The sequence below is a fragment of the Alexandromys fortis genome, unplaced genomic scaffold, assembly GCF_014885135.2.
Source record: "Alexandromys fortis isolate MF-2015 unplaced genomic scaffold, M_Fortis_MF-2015_v1.1 scaffold_143, whole genome shotgun sequence".
Classification (NCBI taxonomy): Eukaryota; Metazoa; Chordata; class Mammalia; order Rodentia; family Cricetidae; genus Alexandromys; species Alexandromys fortis.
The window spans coordinates 861,622-882,414 of NW_026068044.1; the positions used below are offsets into that span (position 1 = coordinate 861,622).

At 43.2% G+C, this 20,793-nt stretch overlaps 1 protein-coding gene across 5 annotated transcripts in view; it reads right to left on the reverse strand.

The window, feature by feature from the left end:
* Window positions 1-20,793, reverse strand: part of Dlgap1 (DLG associated protein 1) — a 672,355-nt gene that overhangs the window by 265,470 nt on the left and 386,092 nt on the right. The window lies entirely within an intron of this gene.

A 20,793-nucleotide genomic window follows, 5' to 3' on the forward strand; every position in this document is an offset into this window, starting at 1 on the left:
TGGGTAAAGAAGGATTTTATATCTGGATTAAACTTCCAGGATCCAAATTTTGACAGACAGAAGTAGCCATTGAGGCTGCAGCCCATGTGTCCATATGTCCTTCCAGTGTCCTGGCATGGAACCACATCAAGTAAACACACAAATCAAAGTACTTATAAAAAAAAAAAACTATTATTTGCCTAATGTGCGCTAGTCACTCTGAAAGGAATTGAGGTTCTTCACACTGCACTTCCAACTTCCCCTCTTCCATTTTTTTTCTCATATTTCTTTACGCCTATGCTTCCTGTCTCTGCCAGTTCTCGTGATGGCTTCTCCTATTTCCTCATTGCTTCCTGTCTCTGCCAGCTCTCGTGATGGCTTCTTCTATTTCCTCATCACTTTCCTCTTCTCTAGTCTTGGCCCAGGAGACACAGCAGGTCAAGCATCCTGTCATCTCCTCTGCTCTATGATGCACTTTACTGGTTCTGGACAACATACATCAAAGACAGATGTCATCATCTTTTTTGTCCTTTGACTCAGGCTGCCAAACATCCCTGGGGGGAGAGCTAGTACCAAATCTCAACTCTCTTCTCAATGCCTATTAGGAATACTACCCCAAGTATTCTGTTACAGAAACTCATTCGTCATTTGTGAGGACTTGGTTGGAAAAAGAACTAATATAAGCTAAGTGAGTGAAAAGAATGGGATCTGTGCCTCCAGTAATCATCTACCAAACAAACATTCTGAACTATCTATCAGCACATTCTGAACACTTTAAATATATGATATCACGGTTCATTATTAAATAATCCTATGTGTAGGAATTCTAGAACTCCATACTGACCCAAAGAGGGTATATTCTAAGAATCCTGATAGATATCTGGAATCTTTGACAGTATTGAACTTTGGATAGGCTGTGGTTTGCCCCATACATACTTGCATTTAAGTTTAAGTTAAAGACTAGGAACAATATGAAACTAACCATAAATTACTATAGTTATTAGTAACTTCAGCATATGATTCTTTTTCCTTTCATTATTATGTCCATAACCTCCATCTTTACACCTAAAGGAAACACTTAACTCCTTCTTGTTGGCAAATATGGATCCCCAGCATTTCTTCTCTCTTTATGGAATTATTAATACATAAAATAAAGATTACTGTTACTGGGATAACTCAAGACCTAATCTGATATCTGAGACAGTTAATGCATGGCCTGCAATCAGGGAGTGTATACGATACGGACATGCGGGATGGAAGGAGACTCACACACTAGGAAGGATGAAGCAGGCAAGAAATTTCAGCATCTCACTCAGGAAAGCAAACAGGATTTAAAACTCATGAATTGCTTGTTTCCGAGAACTTCACTCAGTATTTCATGCAGTTGAGGGTGGATTAACCGAACATGTGAAAAGTTAAACTCTGTCTACAGGGTGGTTATCATGTGCTTTGGATAAAGAAATCGACTTTCAAAAATTAAATGACTTACCCCAAGATCATTAATTAATAAGTTTTGAATGCACAATGCTTTCAACTAGTATGTTGTGGTAACTATTCTTACCACTTTTAACACAGGCACACACATACAAAACACAGACACACATACAGATACACACAGAGACAGACAGATACACAATCACACAGACACACATAAAGACACACACAGACACAGAGATACAGAGACAGAGACACATACAGACATACATAGACACACACACACAAACATACAGACATAAGCACAGAGAGAAACAGACACACATAGGCACACAAACACACAGAGACACAGATACACTCACACAGACACACACACACAGACACAGAGATACAGAGACAGAGACACATACAGACATACATAGACACACACACACAAACATACAGACATAAGCACAGAGAGAAACAGACACACATAGGCACACAAACACACAGAGACACAGATACACTCACACAGACACACACACACAGACACAGAGATACAGAGACAGAGACACATACAGACATACATAGACACACACACACAAACATACAGACATAAGCACAGAGAGAAACAGACACACATAGGCACACAAACACACAGAGACACAGATACACTCACACAGACACACACACACAGACACAGAGATACAGAGACAGAGACACATACAGACATACATAGACACACACACACAAACATACAGACATAAGCACAGAGAGAAACAGACACACATAGGCACACAAACACACAGAGACACAGATACACTCACACAGACACACACACACAGACACAGAGATACAGAGACAGAGACACATACAGACATACATAGACACACACACACAAACATACAGACATAAGCACAGAGAGAAACAGACACACATAGGCACACAAACACACAGAGACACAGATACACTCACACAGACACACACACACAGACACAGAGATACAGAGACAGAGACACATACAGACATACATAGACACACACACACAAACATACAGACATAAGCACAGAGAGAAACAGACACACATAGGCACACAAACACACAGAGACACAGATACACTCACACAGACACACACACACAGACACAGAGATACAGAGACAGAGACACATACAGACATACATAGACACACACACACAAACATACAGACATAAGCACAGAGAGAAACAGACACACATAGGCACACAAACACACAGAGACACAGATACACTCACACAGACACACACACACAGACACAGAGATACAGAGACAGAGACACATACAGACATACATAGACACACACACACAAACATACAGACATAAGCACAGAGAGAAACAGACACACATAGGCACACAAACACACAGAGACACAGATACACTCACACAGACACACACACACAGACACAGAGATACAGAGACAGAGACACATACAGACATACATAGACACACACACACAAACATACAGACATAAGCACAGAGAGAAACAGACACACATAGGCACACAAACACACAGAGACACAGATACACTCACACAGACACACACACACAGACACAGAGATACAGAGACAGAGACACATACAGACATACATAGACACACACACACAAACATACAGACATAAGCACAGAGAGAAACAGACACACATAGGCACACAAACACACAGAGACACAGATACACTCACACAGACACACACACACAGACACAGAGATACAGAGACAGAGACACATACAGACATACATAGACACACACACACAAACATACAGACATAAGCACAGAGAGAAACAGACACACATAGGCACACAAACACACAGAGACACAGATACACTCACACAGACACACACACACAGACACAGAGATACAGAGACAGAGACACATACAGACATACATAGACACACACACACAAACATACAGACATAAGCACAGAGAGAAACAGACACACATAGGCACACAAACACACAGAGACACAGATACACTCACACAGACACACACACACAGACACAGAGATACAGAGACAGAGACACATACAGACATACATAGACACACACACACAAACATACAGACATAAGCACAGAGAGAAACAGACACACATAGGCACACAAACACACAGAGACACAGATACACTCACACAGACACACACACACAGACACAGAGATACAGAGACAGAGACACATACAGACATACATAGACACACACACACAAACATACAGACATAAGCACAGAGAGAAACAGACACACATAGGCACACAAACACACAGAGACACAGATACACTCACACAGACACACACACACAGACACAGAGATACAGAGACAGAGACACATACAGACATACATAGACACACACACACAAACATACAGACATAAGCACAGAGAGAAACAGACACACATAGGCACACAAACACACAGAGACACAGATACACTCACACAGACACACACACACAGACACAGAGATACAGAGACAGAGACACATACAGACATACATAGACACACACACACAAACATACAGACATAAGCACAGAGAGAAACAGACACACATAGGCACACAAACACACAGAGACACAGATACACTCACACAGACACACACACACAGACACAGAGATACAGAGACAGAGACACATACAGACATACATAGACACACACACACAAACATACAGACATAAGCACAGAGAGAAACAGACACACATAGGCACACAAACACACAGAGACACAGATACACTCACACAGACACACACACACAGACACAGAGATACAGAGACAGAGACACATACAGACATACATAGACACACACACACAAACATACAGACATAAGCACAGAGAGAAACAGACACACATAGGCACACAAACACACAGAGACACAGATACACTCACACAGACACACACACACAGACACAGAGATACAGAGACAGAGACACATACAGACATACATAGACACACACACACAAACATACAGACATAAGCACAGAGAGAAACAGACACACATAGGCACACAAACACACAGAGACACAGATACACTCACACAGACACACACACACAGACACAGAGATACAGAGACAGAGACACATACAGACATACATAGACACACACACACAAACATACAGACATAAGCACAGAGAGAAACAGACACACATAGGCACACAAACACACAGAGACACAGATACACTCACACAGACACACACACACAGACACAGAGATACAGAGACAGAGACACATACAGACATACATAGACACACACACACAAACATACAGACATAAGCACAGAGAGAAACAGACACACATAGGCACACAAACACACAGAGACACAGATACACTCACACAGACACACACACACAGACACAGAGATACAGAGACAGAGACACATACAGACATACATAGACACACACACACAAACATACAGACATAAGCACAGAGAGAAACAGACACACATAGGCACACAAACACACAGAGACACAGATACACTCACACAGACACACACACACAGACACAGAGATACAGAGACAGAGACACATACAGACATACATAGACACACACACACAAACATACAGACATAAGCACAGAGAGAAACAGACACACATAGGCACACAAACACACAGAGACACAGATACACTCACACAGACACACACACACAGACACAGAGATACAGAGACAGAGACACATACAGACATACATAGACACACACACACAAACATACAGACATAAGCACAGAGAGAAACAGACACACATAGGCACACAAACACACAGAGACACAGATACACTCACACAGACACACACACACAGACACAGAGATACAGAGACAGAGACACATACAGACATACATAGACACACACACACAAACATACAGACATAAGCACAGAGAGAAACAGACACACATAGGCACACAAACACACAGAGACACAGATACACTCACACAGACACACACACACAGACACAGAGATACAGAGACAGAGACACATACAGACATACATAGACACACACACACAAACATACAGACATAAGCACAGAGAGAAACAGACACACATAGGCACACAAACACACAGAGACACAGATACACTCACACAGACACACACACACAGACACAGAGATACAGAGACAGAGACACATACAGACATACATAGACACACACACACAAACATACAGACATAAGCACAGAGAGAAACAGACACACATAGGCACACAAACACACAGAGACACAGATACACTCACACAGACACACACACACAGACACAGAGATACAGAGACAGAGACACATACAGACATACATAGACACACACACACAAACATACAGACATAAGCACAGAGAGAAACAGACACACATAGGCACACAAACACACAGAGACACAGATACACTCACACAGACACACACACACAGACACAGAGATACAGAGACAGAGACACATACAGACATACATAGACACACACACACAAACATACAGACATAAGCACAGAGAGAAACAGACACACATAGGCACACAAACACACAGAGACACAGATACACTCACACAGACACACACACACAGACACAGAGATACAGAGACAGAGACACATACAGACATACATAGACACACACACACAAACATACAGACATAAGCACAGAGAGAAACAGACACACATAGGCACACAAACACACAGAGACACAGATACACTCACACAGACACACACACACAGACACAGAGATACAGAGACAGAGACACATACAGACATACATAGACACACACACACAAACATACAGACATAAGCACAGAGAGAAACAGACACACATAGGCACACAAACACACAGAGACACAGATACACTCACACAGACACACACACACAGACACAGAGATACAGAGACAGAGACACATACAGACATACATAGACACACACACACAAACATACAGACATAAGCACAGAGAGAAACAGACACACATAGGCACACAAACACACAGAGACACAGATACACTCACACAGACACACACACACAGACACAGAGATACAGAGACAGAGACACATACAGACATACATAGACACACACACACAAACATACAGACATAAGCACAGAGAGAAACAGACACACATAGGCACACAAACACACAGAGACACAGATACACTCACACAGACACACACACACAGACACAGAGATACAGAGACAGAGACACATACAGACATACATAGACACACACACACAAACATACAGACATAAGCACAGAGAGAAACAGACACACATAGGCACACAAACACACAGAGACACAGATACACTCACACAGACACACACACACAGACACAGAGATACAGAGACAGAGACACATACAGACATACATAGACACACACACACAAACATACAGACATAAGCACAGAGAGAAACAGACACACATAGGCACACAAACACACAGAGACACAGATACACTCACACAGACACACACACACAGACACAGAGATACAGAGACAGAGACACATACAGACATACATAGACACACACACACAAACATACAGACATAAGCACAGAGAGAAACAGACACACATAGGCACACAAACACACAGAGACACAGATACACTCACACAGACACACACACACAGACACAGAGATACAGAGACAGAGACACATACAGACATACATAGACACACACACACAAACATACAGACATAAGCACAGAGAGAAACAGACACACATAGGCACACAAACACACAGAGACACAGATACACTCACACAGACACACACACACAGACACAGAGATACAGAGACAGAGACACATACAGACATACATAGACACACACACACAAACATACAGACATAAGCACAGAGAGAAACAGACACACATAGGCACACAAACACACAGAGACACAGATACACTCACACAGACACACACACACAGACACAGAGATACAGAGACAGAGACACATACAGACATACATAGACACACACACACAAACATACAGACATAAGCACAGAGAGAAACAGACACACATAGGCACACAAACACACAGAGACACAGATACACTCACACAGACACACACACACAGACACAGAGATACAGAGACAGAGACACATACAGACATACATAGACACACACACACAAACATACAGACATAAGCACAGAGAGAAACAGACACACATAGGCACACAAACACACAGAGACACAGATACACTCACACAGACACACACACACAGACACAGAGATACAGAGACAGAGACACATACAGACATACATAGACACACACACACAAACATACAGACATAAGCACAGAGAGAAACAGACACACATAGGCACACAAACACACAGAGACACAGATACACTCACACAGACACACACACACAGACACAGAGATACAGAGACAGAGACACATACAGACATACATAGACACACACACACAAACATACAGACATAAGCACAGAGAGAAACAGACACACATAGGCACACAAACACACAGAGACACAGATACACTCACACAGACACACACACACAGACACAGAGATACAGAGACAGAGACACATACAGACATACATAGACACACACACACAAACATACAGACATAAGCACAGAGAGAAACAGACACACATAGGCACACAAACACACAGAGACACAGATACACTCACACAGACACACACACACAGACACAGAGATACAGAGACAGAGACACATACAGACATACATAGACACACACACACAAACATACAGACATAAGCACAGAGAGAAACAGACACACATAGGCACACAAACACACAGAGACACAGATACACTCACACAGACACACACACACAGACACAGAGATACAGAGACAGAGACACATACAGACATACATAGACACACACACACAAACATACAGACATAAGCACAGAGAGAAACAGACACACATAGGCACACAAACACACAGAGACACAGATACACTCACACAGACACACACACACAGACACAGAGATACAGAGACAGAGAGAGACACACACAGACTCAGAGAGACACAGAAACAGATACACATACAGAGACACAAACACAGACAGAACAAAGGGCTCAGACACAGAGAGACACAGACACACACACAGTTTTTGGTAATGCTAACAATAGGCATATAATATATTATTCATTATTTGGTTATCCTATTTTTAAACTTTTAATTGCTCCCCCATACCCACAGGGTATACCATCAGTCTTTCAGTATGGCCCACAGTGGACAGCTCCATTATCTGCAGACAGTCCCCCAGACAGCTCTAGCTCCTGCGCCCTCAGCCCTTCTCACGCTCCGGCAACGCTGCACTCCTCCCCAGATGCCACGCTGTGCTCTCTGGTGCATGCCTCTGCAATGCTTGCTTCCACTCTCATTCCTTCTCCCAAGTAGGTCCAGATAGAGCCTCCCCCTGAAACATTACTCGGCTGAAGGAAACATGGAAATGATAGGCCTTATCTAATTCATCATTTAGTTGGAAAAATAAATCACATAGAGGTGGCAATCACAGGATAATACAAGCCAGAATCTAATCAAGCACTGAATCGCGCGTTACGTGCTGCACATGTAATGCGGCAAGTGTAACGCTTCTGGCAAGGAGAAGTCTGGAGGATGCGGAAGCTATGGAGGACCAAGACATCTCAATCTAGAAAGCCAGAGCAGTGCATGCTGCAGAGAGGAGCATCTTAGGGCAGTGTGGTTGTTTCTCTGGGTTTTAAAATCTCATCTTTGTTTTTTTTTTTATTTTATTTATTTATTTATTTTTTTTTATTTTAGAGACAAGTTCTCACTCTGTAGCCTTAGGCCCGACTGGCTGGAACTTGCTGTGTAGACCGGACTGGCTTCAAATTTGTGGTGATCCTCATGTCTTTGCTTCCTGCTGCTGGGATTCAAGGCATCCTTCAGAGGAACGACCCTGCTTGGTCTACAGAGTTATTCCAGGTCAAAGAGATACAGAGAATATAAAATAAAAGTAAAAATAAACGAAATAGAGGTTAAAATAAAGTGTACAAAGATGGAAAATACACAGAGAATCTTGATACTGTATACTATTATGCTCTCTTTGAATTGTTTGAATGCTGAGGAAGGAGCAACAGATGCTAAAAGATATTTGTTTATAAATGCTGCTGAGCTAATCCATTGTAGAGATTTTGATGCCTTGACTTTGAAATTTGGATCTAAGGACATGATACTTTGGAAAGGAGTTTCTTATTTTGTTTTCACAGAGAATGAGACCCTGTTCATTTCTTCTATTCCAATATGGTATGATGGACCACGCCCTCCTGAACGGTTACTGTAAAACATCTTCAGAAAATTGCTTTGCTCAACTGCCAATTGAGATGAAACTAGCACACAAGTTATACCATGAAAGACCTAATTAAAGACGCCCCCATTCAGCATGAAGCAGTTTGGAGAGAAAAAACTGCGCCCATGTTCCCAAATATGGTTTATAAACGTTCTTTTACATTTAAAGGGGGATATGATATAGATATGAATAATTTGCATTAGTATAGATTTTGCTTTATTGATAGAGATTTAAGGTCAATTTTGTTATATGTATATGTATTTCTGATCTTTATTAAGGTATTGTGATTGTGTAGTTCACAATGTGATTGTGAAGAGAAGTTTTCAGTTCTCCTGTTAGTACCACCAACGCGTTGGCCAGAGCCTCCGAGGCCCACAAACCTGACATCACTGGGCCCTTGTGCTGGGCTCCTTTCACGGAACTGCTCTTGGATGCTAAGTGGGTGCTCTCCATTATGAACCTTCCCCCAAACAGTTTCGCTTCCAACAGGGGGCTTTTTTTTTCTGTAGGGTTGTCACGTACCCCAACAAAGACTGACTTGAACGAGGCGCATGGGTGGTCCTGGGCAGGTTTTTAGTATTAGCAGATCTGTGTTCTCAGCACCTGCCTTTCAGCTTGGAGATAGCTTGTAAGACACGGGTGATTCTAGATCAGCTATAGTGGGCTCCTCCAGCCTGAATACCATGAAGGTTATTGGGAAAATTACGGAAATATAGCAGTGGTTATTCTATTATTTTTCTACTTGTAGTCTAACAGCATGGCATTTCCTTAAGCTCTTCTTGTTACTGCGTTTTGTGGTACACGCACTCTTACAAGTCACGCAGGCCTTCATGGAAAGGCAGTATCCTGGAGCAGGACATCCATGCCTAGGTATCTGTGTGTTTTTAACACGCATCTGTGTCTTCCCCACTTAGGACACCACATTTGAATGTAACAGAGGTGTGCATCAGAATCTGGCAGCAGACCTGTTAAGACCCAGCTTGCTGGGACCCACTCTCATGAGTTATGGGGTGGCTCCCAAGAACTCACAACTCTATGGCAAGGTTCGTACTGATCCCATAACCACACGATAGGGACTGGGGGATGTAACGGTTGGGTCTGTGAAGCATTTGTTGAATACAATACACAGCACTAACGTGTTCCTTCTCTGTTATCTTACTGGGTACTATGTTGCCTTGCATCAGGCTCTAGGAATATCTGCTATAAATTATTTCCCTACATGCACCTCTCCCTCTGTAGAACTTGCAGTTTTACCAGGCCTGGTGGTGCCTCACCGACGCTCCTGTTAGAGTTCTATAGGTAAGCCTCACCCCAAATATTGCATGCACTCAGCAAGCATTAGCCAAACACACCATTAGGAGTCTCTTGCCTGCGAAACACTTTTTCCTCGTAAGTTGCGCTAATTTACAAATGAAACCACCACCAGCAGCAGCATTCTAGAAACAGGGTATTTTCTGTACAGGTGCCACAGAAAGCTGAGGGATGGTGCTAATTGCTGAGTAACGAGCGAGGGCTGAAGATGGCTAGCGCCTTCTTTGCTCTCCCATCCATGCACACACAGCCGCTGCAGCTGCCTGGAGGAGGCCCCATTCATCCTTCGCTAGCCTCCTCAGCAGTAAATCTCTCTCCAGTTACAATAGCAGTAATTGAGGAGATCATTGCAGGAGTCTCTCAATAGCAGTAATTGAGGAAACCGCTGCAGAAAATTTTCTGTTCATCTCTGAAAACAGGGGCCTTTGGGGTCAAACCTGCCTAGTTCTAGGACAGTTCTAGCGGAACCAATGCAGCTTCTGACCCCAGAGGCTCCTATGCCCGTGTGGTGCAGGTACATGCAACTCAGACACTGAATATAAAGTATGTATGTATGTATGTATGTATGTATGTATGTATGTATCTATCTATCTATCTATCTATCTATCTATCTATCTATCTATCTATCATCTACCTATCTATCTATCTATCTATCCATCCATCCATCTATCTATCTATCATCTATATCTATCTATCATCTATCTATCTATCTATCTATCTATCTATCTATCTATCTATCTATCTATCTATCTATCATCTCTGCCTATCATCTATCTATCTATCATCTCTGTCTATCATCTATCATCCATCTATCTATCTATCTATCTATCTATCTATCATCTACTTATCTTTATAAAAAGGGCATCGTTTTCTCTCTCTACACAAGTGCCACGATGAATATCCATCTAAATAGGAGTGTATGCTCCATTTCCCCACCACATACATGGGTAGCTGGCACTTTCAGCAGGGATCTAAGCACCTTAGCCGGCATGAGCGTCTGTGGTCAAGGTGAGCCCTGAGCATGTGAGCCGGCTAAGAAGCAGCTTCCAAGGGCACAGCAGTGTGAATGGCTGCGACACGCAGGGAAGCAGTGCATCTTTGTGTCGAGGTAACCTTTGCCCACTGAGGAAAATGAACCAAATTCTGGGCCGCTCGTACCCTACATCGTACTGCTGGTGTGCGGGGTCGAGGCCTGACTGGACTTCACAAAATGTCTCTGCCACCGCCTCCAGCTTCACTCTGCTTCATTTCAGAGCCAGGTCTAGGCGACTTGGGAAGGAGACACCTTCCCGATGCTGCTTTCTCCTCACCTTTAGGGACACCCATCCCATCCTTACAACTTGAAAGGGTAATGTTGCCGAGATCCTTGACTGCCGTCACCTGTTGGAATTGTTGTTACAGTTTATTTATTTAATTATTTTGGGGCTTGTGTATATGCCATGGCCTGTTTTGTTTGTGGAGGAAAACTCAAAGGAATGACTCCTCTCCTTCTACTATGTGGGATCTGGGGACTGAACTCAGGTCATCAGGCTTAGTGGCATGGGCTCTACCCTGCGGAGCCATCTCAATGGCCCCATGGCCCATTTTAATCACAGTCATCTTTCTGCACCTTTCCAACGAGCCGACTGCTTTTGAATTATTTAAGTTAGCTTTCTCTCAAGATTTACTTTTGTTGTGAACTTGAGAATTCTGGGTCACTCCATGCATACAAAACCAAACTAAAGCCAAATAGTAAAACAAATCCAAAGAGAAGTTGTAGAGAAAAAGACTTTTAGGTATGAAAATGAACTCTGCAAAATGGATAGGAACCCAGAAACAGTCACAGCGGGAGATATCTCTTAGCGGCACCATAGCACTGCTCTGGAGACCCCTGCTTCTGCTGTGAAGTTATCAGAGGCCTACAGTCTAGCTAGCCACACAGCCTGTCTTTCCCACGTGCGGCTGGAAATTGCAGGTAACTCACTGTGATATGTTATCAATACCTGACAGTGTTGATTTTTCTCATCGGATTCCCTGAAGCTCTTCTCAGGGACCCTTGATATCTCTCTTGTCTGTACCGATTCCTGTACTCCTAGGGACCGGCTTTCTGGAAAACCATTCGAGCGTTTGTGAGCAGTATGTTAACGGAGAACAGCTATTCGTACATGGTTCTGTCTCCCTTCCAAGGGAGAATCCCTGGGCACATGTCCAATGCTAGGTAGGGAGTGAGCGTTCAATGAACACCGAGTGACCCCTTAGTCCCCTGAGTCACTTTCAGGTCCCACAAACGAATGAGACTGGATTCTCGGAGACTCATAAGAGGGAGATTATGTCTTTGGGGTGTAAGAGTCTCCATACATCACTAGACTGGCTAGAAGACAAAGGTATTCAGTCCCAGAAAGCTATCTTCTAACATGTCACAGGTCCTGCATTGGGACACCCCTTTCATGTGGGAACTGAGAGCAATAGAAAGGGCGAAGGGGAAAGTCATGCAGACATGGTACACAGGTTCCCATGGCACTGTCCTCGTTTCTCCTGAACAATCTGTCTCACTCCAAACCTCATGCTGCTCTTTCTCTGTGCAGAGTGGTGTCTATTTTAGCCACCACCACCATCATCTACGTACCCTGTACAGTCAAATCATCCCCACAGGCTCGTACTGGTCCATTATCTCCACGGTCCCAATCCCTATATGACTTACAGTTTTCTTTAGCATCCCCCCCCCTGCCCTCCCTTTATGATGCTGTGGACGGTATTCATTTCCTCTGTACGGGAAATGCTCTCGGCTGCCTAGATGATGCTTGTTCATCCTCCAAGACGGCTCCCACTGACCACACTGAGTTCTGAACATTCCCACTGAGGCTGGGCTGTGTGTACCACCGTCAGCTGCCTGCCTTCCTGTCACCATTCTTCCCACTGTGAGTCAGGGTGCAGTTACGATTGTTCTTGCTACTTTATGTTCAGTTGTACGTTTATCAACAATGAACTTCATAATCCCCTAAAATCATTAAAAATGGAACCATGAAGAAAAGTTGGAGTTGGTTACCTAGGATTAGTGGTGATGTGGGATTCCCCTCTGTAAGCTATGAATATGCTTTATTACCATTGGTTATTAAAGAAGCTGTTTTGGCCAATGGCTTAGTAGAGTACAGCCAGGTGGGAAATCTGAACAGAGATAAAGATAGAGAGTAGGCGGAGTCAAGGAGATACCACATAGCTGCCGAAGGAAACAGACAGAGCCGGAACCTTTACCCGTAAGCCACAGCTTCTTGGTGATATACAAATTAATAGAAACGGGCTAATTTAAAATTTAAGATTCAGCTAGGAATATGCTATATTCATTGGCCAACCAGTGTTGTAATTAATATAGTTTCTGTGTGATTATTCAGCCGGGAAGCAAAAAGAGCAGCCTCTGCCCACATAGTGGCTGAGGTATATATGGTCTATGTGGCAGAGGCTGCTCTTTTTGCTCTCCTCAGAGGTAGCTGACAGGAAGAAAGACCTGGCCTCTGGCCCACAGCCTTCCAGGTCCTACATGTGGCAGTATTTTACCACCTACACAATTACTTTATTGAAGGTAGCACTTATGTTTAGCCTAGAAACACTGCCCTTTTTTCTATTTTTTTTTTTAAAAACTAAAGGTGGGTTTCTAGGATCTGGCAATAGGAAGGAAGAACCCTATCAAGGGGTGGGAATTAAATTACCACCCAGAAGTAAGATTTAACTCCTAGATAACACTGAACTGAGGCAGGAGTATAATAAGAATGCCACAGCCTCTCAGGTGGCCAGCAGAACCCGGAAGCCATTCATAGCACAGTGACCTTTTCAGTCACGGAGCTACTACGTCGTATCTGTCACTGCGCTTGCTTACCGTCCTCCCCAGCCTATTAGTGAGTGAATGAAGCTACTCGTGCAGTCTGAACTAAAGCTACCCTAGAGCAAAGCCTTCGAGCATCAGTGAGCAGGCTGTCTCCACTGCAGTGAGCAGGCTGTCTCTCTCTACTACAGAACTTTCTCAGTTCAACCAGTTCAGCCAAAGAACAAAATAACATTTCTTGATCTCTTCTTCTTATCTTTAGGGTTAGCCTTTATCTCAAATGGCGAGGCGAGCAGAAGCAATATTCAATTTCTTTGTAAACAATAAATATATTGAAATGAGAGTAGAAAAACAGTCAGAGAGCACCGACAGAAAAGGCCGGTTAGAACCGTGGGAAGCTGGTGGTATGGAATGGAGAGGAGGGGTGTCAGGAGACACTGGCACAGGACGGGCACACAGTACATGTCTGTTTAATGGATTAGTGGGTCCCCCACAGCTCCTCTCATCTTTCAGTTTCTGTGAGGTCTACCGTAGACTCCATGTTTGCTTTACTCCACCTAGATTCTGAGCTTCATTCTTGCCCCCATTCCATTTGACTCCTTCCTGTCCTAGTATCATCTACTTGTAAACATCCTGGGGCTCCGTCCGACTTGCCAATAAGGAGTTGACTTTGGACATTCCAAAAGCTGTCTCAAGGCTGTTACAATAAATGTATCATGCCGAGCTCCACAGCAGAAATCTTGTGGACAGCTGTCTGGTCCCTGGCCATTTTTTTTTCTCTCTAAGCAGAAAAATAGAATCCTCCTTAATGTTGAAAGTCCACCCAGGTCCTCCTGCCCCAGTAACACCTTTCTATCCCATTCTATGGAAAGATGTCCGATGTGGGACTTCCCTCTGTATGCTGTGAATACCATCGGTTAATAAAGGACTGTTTTGAGCCTATAGCAGAGCAGGGTAGAAAGAGCTATGTGGGGAAAACTAAACAGAATGCTGGGGGAAAGGAGGTGGAGTCAGAGAGAAGTCATGTAGTACCTACTGGAGACAGATGCCCTAACTTTATCTGGTAAGCCACAACCTTGTAGCAATACACAGATTAATGGAGATGAGTTAAAATAATATATAAGAGCTAGCCAATAAGAAGCTAGAGCTAATGGGCCAGGCAATGTTTAAATCAATATAGTTTCTGTGTGATTATTTCTGGTCTGAGCTGCCGAGCAGCCAGGAACCAACAAAGCGGCCTCCTCCTCCAACAGATGTCTGTCTGTACCTTAATCCCTAGCAGCATCTTCCCTGTGAGGAAACACCTGTGTGTATCTTCCATTGAGCAGAACCCTTCAACATTTCCTTAGGTACCCAGTTTCTTCTTTTAAGATATAGATTCTAAGAAGGTGAGACTCAATTTCACACAGCCCCAGTTCTACTTCTGTTGACCAAGTACCTTGAGGGTTGGACTAGTGTGTGAGTGGACACAAAGAAAGGAAGCGTGGTGCATCAGTGCCACCTCAGCTGAAGACACACACGGCACAACCCCAACAACATGGAGTGCCCATGATAGCATACCAAGCTTAATAATGTAGAGGAAATCACAGCTTTGTATTTGACTAGCAAGCAGAAGCAGAGGGACAGCCTGTAGCACGCATCCAACCTCAGTTGAGCCCTACTCTGCGATGTTGCCTTGGCTTCACACACAAGAGTAAACAGTAAGCACCCTGTCTTCATTACATGGTCTGTTCCACTGCACGTAGCATTTGTCAGTGGTTCCCGGCAGCTTCAGAGGTCGAGATATTTGCGGGCTGTTCAGGCTGAGCCTTCCGTTCAGAGTAATGGGAAATGAGCATGCAAACATTCAGAAGAGAATCCTTTCTACAACAGCTGTTTCTGAACTCAGGTGTGTGGTTTTGTTTCATGCTAGATGTCTTGTGGTTTGAATGAGAAGATCTCCATTAGGCTCATATGTTTGAAGACTTGGTCCCCAGTTAGTATAAGTGTTTGGGAAGGATTAAAGGGGTGAGCCCTTGTTGGATGAGGGATGTCTCTGGGGAATGGGCTTTGGGGGTTCAAAAGAATGCCTTTCCCAGTCTCTCTTTTTCTGCCTCCAGCTCGCGGATCAAAATGTAGGTTCTTAGCTGTTCCTGCCACCACGTCTTTGCTCTGCCATCTATCCCCCTAAAACCATAAGCTCCAAATTAAAGGCTTTCTTCTGTAAGTAGTTAGGGTCAGAGTGTTTTGTGACAGCCGTAGAAAGCAACTAATACATGTCTCACTAGAAAAACAGTGATACTGAATGGCCTGGGCAATATCGACAGTGTTACTGTCATGTTTAGAACCACTAGCAAATAACACAACAAAACTCAATCTAAAGACTTCATTCTACAGCTGAACGTTCATCATTTCCAAGGACGATGTTGTCTTGTCTTCTTAGAACCTCATTCTACAGAGCCGGATTGTTACAGACCGAGTCATAACTGTTCCGGGAGTTGCCATTCAGTGGGTCTTCAGTTATGATCAACAGACTTGTTCAAATCAAGAGAATTTGACCTCATGCACTTCACCCGTTTAACGAAGCCGTGTCTGAAAACAGGTGGTTCTCACAACCAAAGCAAAGATGGGAACAGCAAATACCTGGCTTTCTACAAAGGAGGATAATTTATATAATTGCCAGGTGACAGGGCTCAGGATTGTTTTAACTCCTTCAGAGAGTTTGTGTCCTCCACTGTTTTAAAAAATACCCTTTTGTTTACTGACCTCTTGTACAGAAAGCATAAAATGAAGAAAACCTTATTCATTTGGTACAGACGGTATGTTTGTCTAGATTGCTGAATGTGTAAGATTTGTAAAGTTTCTTAGCAATTCTTTTCTTTATTAATTATTATTATCATGTTAATCTATTTCCTTTTCTCTGTGTAGATTTCACAATGACTTTAAAAATAAATCATGACACTAGAAATATACTTGTGTAGTAGGAGGAACTCAGGAAATTATAAAAACAATTTGGAAGATATATATATATATATATTCCAGGCCAGTGAGAGCCCATACAATTACTTGGTATGAAATAAGATATCCAGAGAAGGTTCTGGTAGATCTATATCCACCCTTTTGATATAATTCTAGCATTGTCTTTAAAAATTGACCCCCATTATTTTGGTAATTTCTCTCTCTCTGTGTATATGGGGGGGTGCACATATTCTACTGGGTGAATGCGCGTGCTTGTGTGTGTGAGTTGTGTGTGTGTGTGTGTACATGCATGTGTGTGTATATGTGTTATGTGTTATGGTGTGTGAATGCGTGTGTAAGGGTGCATGTATGTATAGGACTCCTATTCCTCTGTGTGTATGTGTGTGTGAGAGGGCCCAAGCTTGTGGATGTGGGAGATAAACTTTAGGTGCTGTTCTTTAGATGGTTTCTACCTTTTATTTGATATTTATTTATTTATTAGTATGTGTGCATGAGAGAACAACATCTTGGAGTCAGTCTGCTCCTTCCACCATGTGGGATCTGGGGAGTAGGCTTAGGCTGCCAGGCTTGGTGGCAAGAGACTTTACCCATTGAGGCATCTTGTCCATGCCCACCTAGTTTTTTGAGGTAAGGGAAGGTCTCTCACTGGCCTGGAGTCAGCCTAGCAGGTGAGGCTGGCTTGTCAAGTGAGCCCCAGGGAACTTACCATCTATGGCTTCGTGTTTTAGTGAGGGTTTCTATTGCCATGAAGGGACTCCATGACCACAGCAACTCTTATAAAGGAAACCATTTAATTGGGGCTAGCTTTCAGTTCAGAGGTTTAGCCCATTATCACCATGGTGGGAAGCATAGCAGTGTGGAGGCAGACACGGTGCTTGAGAAGGACCAAGAGTTCTGTATCTGGATCCATGGGCAGCAAAAAGAGACAGTGAAACACTAGGTCCCAAAGCCCATTCTCAGTGACACACCTCCTCAAGGCCACACCTGCTAATAGTGCCACTTGCTAGTGACCAAGCATTCAAATACATTCCTATTCAAGCTACCACACCCTCAGCACTGGGATTTCTAAGGTACCTCATCGTGCCTGCATTTTGTTACCCCTGGAAATCGAGCTCCAGTAATCAAGCTTGTGTAGTGAGCAGTTTATCAACCATCCTATCTTGCCTGCTCTGTCTGGCAGTGTCTAACAATCGCTCATAACAAGGCTCAGTGGAGCAGGCTGTGGTCTGAGCTCAAAGTTGCCTTTGAAATGAGAGAGGACCCTAAAATACTGAGGAAGAATCCCCCCCCCCCATGTTCTGTGGCTCCTCAGTCTTGAGGAGCATTTTGAGAGGAGAGAGAGAGAGAGAGAGAGAGAGAGAGAGAGAGAGAGAGAGAGAGAGAGTCAGTACAATGCTTGGAAGATGCTTGCTACTGTGTTACTCTGCTTAACATGGGCAAGACATGTAGCCTCTTCAAAAACCGTGCATCCTGCGGTAGAGACCCTTTTAACATTTCATTCCGGGACTTTGATAAATGATCAGATCATCGAACCGTTTCCCTGTGGTACTTGGACTCTCACCTCACTCATGTGAATGCAGTTTTCTGAAGACGATTCCCTGCCACTTTTCAGAATGAGGGTTCTCGAATACACTGGAGGAGTCGTGTGTCCCTGCTGAGTCTACCACTTTCCAAATGAGGGGGCAGGCTGGGATTCGTTCTCTCTCCACCTCAGTCATGAATTTCCCCTAATAATTCTGGGTCACTGTGGATAAGAGGTTTCGAGGCTGCATTTATCTAACCTGAAGTTATAACTATCCAACTTAATTAAATATTTGAGGAAGGTAAAGTATGAGTACAGAAGAGTAATTTCTTTGAAAATTATCCAGAAAGCTTTGCAAAGACAGTTAGATATGAGGGGTTAAAAGATGTTGCAAACCTTGATGAAGAGCCCCAGGCAGTCATTAGGACTGGACCTCAATCCTAAGTGGTTAGTCCCAAAGAAACACATATAGTTGGAGTAGTGTGTGTGTGTATGTACATGTATGCCTGCGTATGTTTGTGTTATATATGTATGCATGTATGTATGTGTTGTGTGTATGCACATGTGTGTGTGTTGTGAGCGTATATGTATGTGTGGGGTGTATATGTGCGTGTGTGTTGTGTGTGTATATGTATGTGTGGGGTGTATGTGTTTGAGAGAATGGTAAGAACATGACGGGAGTTGAAGTTGGAATGGACAGAGGCAGTGGTGGCTATGATGCAAATATATAATACTCATCTATGAAAATTTCAAATAAATTTTTAGGAATTGTTACAGAAGTAGTCGTGGATGACACAAATGTACATATTGAACATTTACAAAGATAATGCATTCAAATTATTTTGTATGCCTATACCTAAAGAAACTAAGACTTCAGTTTCTAGAAACACATCACAAACGTGAACAATGAGAGAGGGGTATGTCTTGACTTCCACGTAGTACATTTCTTTCTTCTGAAAAGCCTTGCTCTTCAATGAGAAAGATGTACATTATGTTTTTGGATAACTCTAAACATTTAAGGAAAGCATCTTTAGAGGGTCCTTCATTTATCTTTTATGAATAGCTTACCATTTAGATAAACCAGTTTGGGGAATTGTCAGCATATGTCTAAACATTTAAAGATATTCAGTGCCAACATGACAGATATGTTTTAAATTGTACTTGTGTTTTTTTTTTTTATTTCTTTCTTAACTTCCTTTACTATTTGAGCTAGGCTGGAAGGCAAGGCTTACTGGGAACGGTGATACAGAGGGGCTTGTGGGATCTCTCATCAAAGCTCCCAGGTGCAGGAGTGAGAGGCAACTGGACCTACACCGGGAGGGAGCTGGCGCCTGCAGCGCTGAGTGGTGTATCACTGATCAGAGAGATGGCTGGCTGATACCACAGGGCTTTCTCACTGGGAAAGTCAGACGTAAGAATTTCTCCTGGGAATTTCACGTTTCTGTTTGAATTTTGATATTTGATTCAATGCTCTGAGATGCCACCCTACCCCACTAAATCCCATTTCATAAGAAAAAATGCTGGCCATGAACACTAAGTTATTTCTTGACCACAGTTTGGGAAAC